The sequence below is a fragment of the Arachis hypogaea genome, chromosome 1 (assembly GCF_003086295.3).
Source record: "Arachis hypogaea cultivar Tifrunner chromosome 1, arahy.Tifrunner.gnm2.J5K5, whole genome shotgun sequence".
Classification (NCBI taxonomy): Eukaryota; Viridiplantae; Streptophyta; class Magnoliopsida; order Fabales; family Fabaceae; genus Arachis; species Arachis hypogaea.
This window is the reverse complement of record NC_092036.1, coordinates 82,196,514-82,202,164: the sequence shown is the minus strand read 5'-3', so window position 1 is coordinate 82,202,164 and position 5,651 is coordinate 82,196,514. Positions and strand designations below refer to the sequence as shown.

Here is a 5,651-nt window from a genome sequence, read left to right as displayed (position 1 = left end):
CATTTAACGCCAGATTGATGCTTGTTTCTGGCGTTAACCGCCAGTTCTATGCTTGTTTTGGGCGTTCAACGCCAGTCTGTAGCATGTTTCTGGCGTTGAACGCCAGCTTTCCTCAGGGTGCAATCCTGGCATTTAAATGCCAGATTGCTGCATATTTCTGGCATTCAACACCAGATCCATGCTCTGTTCTGGCGTTGAACGCCAGCCAGATGCTCCTTACTGGCGTTTAAACGCCAGTAAGCCCTTCCTCCAGGGTGTGTTGTTTCTTTTGCTGTTTTTGATTCTATTTTTAATTTTAGTATTTGTTTTGTGACTCCACATGATCATGATCCTAATAAAACATAAAAGAACAATAAAATAAAAAATAAAATTAGATAAATAAAAATGGGGTTGCCTCCCAATAAGCGCTTCTTTAATGTCAATAGCTTGACAGTGGGCTCTCATGGAGCCTCACAGGTGATCAGGTCAATGTTGTGGACTCCCAACACAAAACTTAGAGTTTGGATGTGGGGATTCAACACCAAACTTAGAGTTTGATTGTGGGGGCTTTGTTTGACTCTGTACTGAGAGAAGCTTTTCATGCTTCCTCTCTATTGTTACAGAAGGATAGCCTTGGGCTTTAAACACAAGATAGTCCCCATTCAATTAAAGGACTAGCTCTCCTCTGTCAACATCAGTCACAGCTCCTGCTGTGGCTAGGAAGGGTCTTCTAAGGATGATGCATTCATCTTCCTTTTTCCTAATCTCTAAGATTATGAAATTAGCAGGGATATAAAGGCCTTTAACCTTCACTAACACATCCTCTACTAATCCATAAGCTTGTCTTTGTGATCTATCTGCCATCTCTAATAAGAATGTGGCAGGTTGTACCTCAATAATCCCCTGCTTCTCCACTACAGAGAGTGGCATAAGATTTATGCCTGACCCTAGGTCACACAGAGCCTTCTCAAAGGTCATAGTGCCTATGGTACAGGGTATTAAGAATTTACCAGGAACTTGTTTCTTTTGAGGTAACGTTTGTTGAACCCATGTATTTAGTTCACTAATGAGCAAGGGAGGTTCACCTTTCCAAGTCTCATTACCAAACAACTTGGCATTCAGCTTCATGATGGCTCCTAGATATTGAGCAACTTACTCTCCAGTTACATCTTCATCCTCTTCAGAGGAAGAATAGTCTTCAGAGCTCATGAATGACAAAAGGAGGTTTAATAGGATCTCTATGGTCTCTATATGACCTTCAGATTCCTTTGGGTCCTCAATAGGGAACTTTTTCTTACTTGAGAGACGTCCCATGAGGTCTTCCTCATTGGGATTCACATCTTCTCCTTCCTCTCTAGGTTTGGCCATGTTGATTATGTCAATGGCCTTGCACTCTCTTTTTGGATTCTCTTCAGTATTGCTTGGGAGAGTACTAGGAGGAATTTCAGTGACTTTCTTACTCAGCTGGCCCACTTGTGCCTTTAAATTTATGATGGAGGACCTTGTTTCACTCATGAAACTTAAAGTGGCCTTAGACAGATCAGAGACTATGTTTGCTAAGTTAGAGATGCTCTGCTCATAATTCTCTATCTGTTGCTGAGAAGATGATGGAAAAGTTTTTCTATTGCTGAGCCTATTTCTTCCACCATTATTAAAGCCATGTTGAGGCTTTTGTTGATCCTTCCATGAGAAATTTGGATGATTTTTCCATGATGAACTATAGATGTTTCCATGAGGTTCACCCATGTAATTTACCTCTGCCATTACAGGGTTCTCAGGATCATAGGCTTCTTCTTCAGAAGATGCCTCTTTAGTACTGTTGGATGCATTTTGCAATCCATTCAGACTTTGAGAAATCATGTTGACTTACTGAGTCAACATTTTGTTCTGAGCCAATATGGCATTCAGAGCATCTATTTCAAGAACTCCCTTCCTCTGAGGTGTCCCACTATTCACGAAATTCCTCTCAGAAGTGTACATGAACTGGTTATTTCCACCTGTAGAATGGTCCAGTGACATCTTAGAGAACTCAGATAGACCAAAATAGAATATATCCAAAATGGTCCACTCTAAAAGCATGTCAGAAGGACACCTTTTGGTTATCTGCTTGTATCTTTCCCAAGCTTCAAAGAGGGATTCACCATCTTTTTGTTTGAAGGTCTGAACATCCACTCTAAGCTTGCTCAGCTTTTGAGGAGGAAAGAACTTAGCCACGAAGGCCATGACCAGCTTATCCCAAGAGTCCAGGCTATCTTTAGGTTGTGAGTCCAACCATGTTCTAGCTCTGTCTCTTACAGCAAAAGGAAAAAGCATGAGCCTGTTGATAAACCCCATTTGTAGGGTTTATCTTGTTTTGATTTTTAGGGATTTTATCACCTTTTACCGACATTTATTCAATTAAATAGCGTGATTTTGTATATTCTCCTTTAATTGGGCTTAAGAGTGAAAACATGCTTTTTAGGTCTTAAAATAGCTAAATGTAATTTACCTTAATTCCATTAGATGCCTTGATATGTTTGTTAAGTGATTTCAGATTTAGGAGGCAAAGATTGGATCAAGGGAATGAAGAAAAAGCATATAAAGTTGGAGAACTCATGAAGAAATGATGGAACCAAAAAGCTGTCAAGCCTGACCTCTTCACACTTAATTGACCATAAATTGAGCTACAGAGGTCTAAATGATGCGGTTCTAATTGGGTTGGAAAGCTAATATTCGGGGCTTCGAAACGATATAAGATTTGCCATAGTTGCATCGTGCATAGGGGTGCGCACACGTACAGTATGCGGACGCGCTGATGGTGGCACATGACCCACTTAATGCAACTCGTGGCTAGCGATTTTAGAAGCCTTGTGGGCCCAATCCAACTCATTTCTGATGCTATTTAAGCCAAGGATTGAAGGGGAATCAACATACTTTTGATCATTATTCATAGTTTAGTTTTAGAAGTAGTTTTAGAGAGAGAAGCTCTCACTTCTCTCTACGATTAGGAATTAGGGTTAGATTAAGATCTTCTAGTTCTAGGTTTAATTCAAGTCTCCTTCTACTTCTACCTCCAATTGGTGATTGCTACACTTTGGTTCTTCTTTCTATCCCTATTCTCTTGTTGTAGTTTCTCTTATTTTGTTTCTAGGTTTTGTAATTGAGATACTCTTGTTCTCTTTATTTTCTTTTAATAATGCAATTTGAGGTAATTCATGATAATTGTGATTTCCTTGATTGTTGTTGTTAATTCTTTGTATTCAATTGTTGTTATAATTCATTCTTGTTGTTTGCACCTTCCAAGTGTTTGATGAAATGCTTGGAAGGATGTTAGAGTAGGATTTTATGTTCTTGGCTTGAGAAGGTAACTTAGGATTTCTTGAGTTACTAGTGTCCAAGTGAGTGATAGTTGATAGCCATTGACTCTAGCCTTCATTAATCCAATTAGTGAAAAGTTAGGATTTATGGACTTGGATTGATATAGCTCACTTGACTTTCTTTTTTATTTGATTAAAGGATGACTAAGTGGGATTAATCCTTGCAACTACCATACTTGTGGCTAGTGATAATGATGAAGATTCTTGACAACCAAACCTTGCCAAGACCATTTTGTTAATAGAATTTCATTACCATTTGCTATTCATTTTTTTCATTCAAAACCCCAAAATAAATAAATCCATAACCAATAACAAGAACACTACCCTGCAAGTCCTTTGAGAGACGACCCGAGGTTTAAATACTTTGGTTTATAGATTTTAGGGGTTTGTACTTGTGACAAACAAATTTTTGTATGAAAGGATTATTGTTGGTTTAGAGACTATACTTTACAACGAGATTTCATTAGTGAAATTCTAAACCATCAAAAATCCATTCATCAAAATGGAGCTGTTGCCGGGGCCCTGCAATGGTGTTATGTTATTGGTTATTGTATATATGTGAATAGTGTGAATAGGCTTGTCTTTTTCTTGCTTTCTAGTTTTAGTTAGTTCTATTTTTATTTTTTCCATAATGAATTCTCACTTTGGCTATGAGTTTGGTTCTAATTGTGTTGTAGGAAATATAGACTTTAAAGGTAACATGTAGCAAGGATGGAACACTTCAAGATGGGAGGAGCCTCAAAGAATTGATCACTCCTATTGGCAACAACCTCCGGATACTTATAGGTATAATTTCCACCCTAATACATGTCAATTCAATTGCTATGGTGAATCTTTTCATGACAATCAATCACCACCACCATATGCCTATGACTCCTATCCTCAACATGAACCTCAACCATACTCACAAGCCCTTCCACACCAAGCACCTTCCTATGATCCATATCCACCCTATCACCAATCACCCATACCATACCCTCGTGACCATCATGAGCAAGAACCTTTAGAACCACCACAACCCAATCAAGATTACTACCAAGAACCACCTCAATACACACCTTCTCCACAATTTTACCAAGAAGAACCACCTTCCTACCATGAACCCTTTCTCCAAAATAATGAACCTTCCTATTCACCCTAAGCCCCAATAGACGATCCTCTCACTTTGTTACTTCAAGGACAAGAAGCCATGAAGCGGGACACATTTGAGTTTGTGACCAATTTGACCAAGGTGGTGCACGCTTTAGCCCACCAATGTTTGAGTACTCAAGTTCTCCCCGTAGCCACATGCGAAAGCCTATGGAAGAGCAAATTATGGAGAAGATATCAGAGAATACGTTGAAAAAGGAACCGATAGTAGTAATAGAACAATTGGAGAGACCCACGGTTATTGAAACAAAGAAGGAAATGGTTTAAGATCTAAGAGATGTGGAACCGTCATGTGAATTCCAACAACCTTCGGAGCATCTCAAAATTGAAGAATATGAGGAGGCTACTCATGAGATAGATTCAATCATGGAGGAATTTCTAGCTACAATTCAATACCCCTCCATTGGGCATGAAATTGGAATACTAGAAGAGTGTGCACAACCACCCATACCCTTGGTAAACAATGAAGAATAGAATAAACCGAAGGAGATCCACTAAGGAGAGAACGTTGGCACGGTGTATATTGAAATTGAAGAATATGAAGTGGTTGATCAAGAGATGGATTTACTCATCAATGAATACCTATCCAAAATTGAATCACCTCCCATTGGGCGAGAAATTGAGGTCCTTAAAGTCAACACCAAGCCAAGTGATAAAAAGGAAAAGGTTAAAATTGAAAAAATTTGTCAAGAGGTGGAATTACACAAAAAGCACAAGGATGTAGACCTTGCATTGTCTAAGTGTGGGGAAGTCTCCCTTCCCAAGTCACCATCCAACACAATATTCGAGTGGGTAAAATCCTTATCTCTAAGCTTTATTTTCTCACTTGAATATGGTTTGATTGAAACAGATGGACAACTTAGAGCTCTTTTTGAAATTAAAAGTAAGAACGAGTTGTATAGTGGTTGCAAGTTAGGAATTAGGCTCATTAAGGTCAAAGCTTCAAGGTATAGGAACGATGATTGGAAGAATGCCACTTTACAAGGGTCTCGACGGATGGCTTGGTATGTTAAAGAGAATTCTATATGTCAACCACCCGGAAAGAAAGAGTATGAAGACCAAATCGAAGACGGGTGCGAAAACAAGATATGGGATCCCGGTTCGCTTTGTGAAGACCAACTATGGAGACTCATATCTTGGGTAGAACTTTGCCCAAGCTTGATGAAG

At 39.1% G+C, this 5,651-nt stretch overlaps 1 non-coding gene across 1 annotated transcript; it reads left to right on the top strand.

Annotated features, from left to right (window-relative positions):
* Positions 1–2,052: 2,052 nt before the first annotated feature.
* On the top strand, positions 2,053–2,160 carry LOC112711401 (small nucleolar RNA R71). The gene has a single exon (XR_003157465.1). It is a non-coding gene; the product is annotated as a small nucleolar RNA R71 (small nucleolar RNA).
* Positions 2,161–5,651: the final 3,491 nt, after the last annotated feature.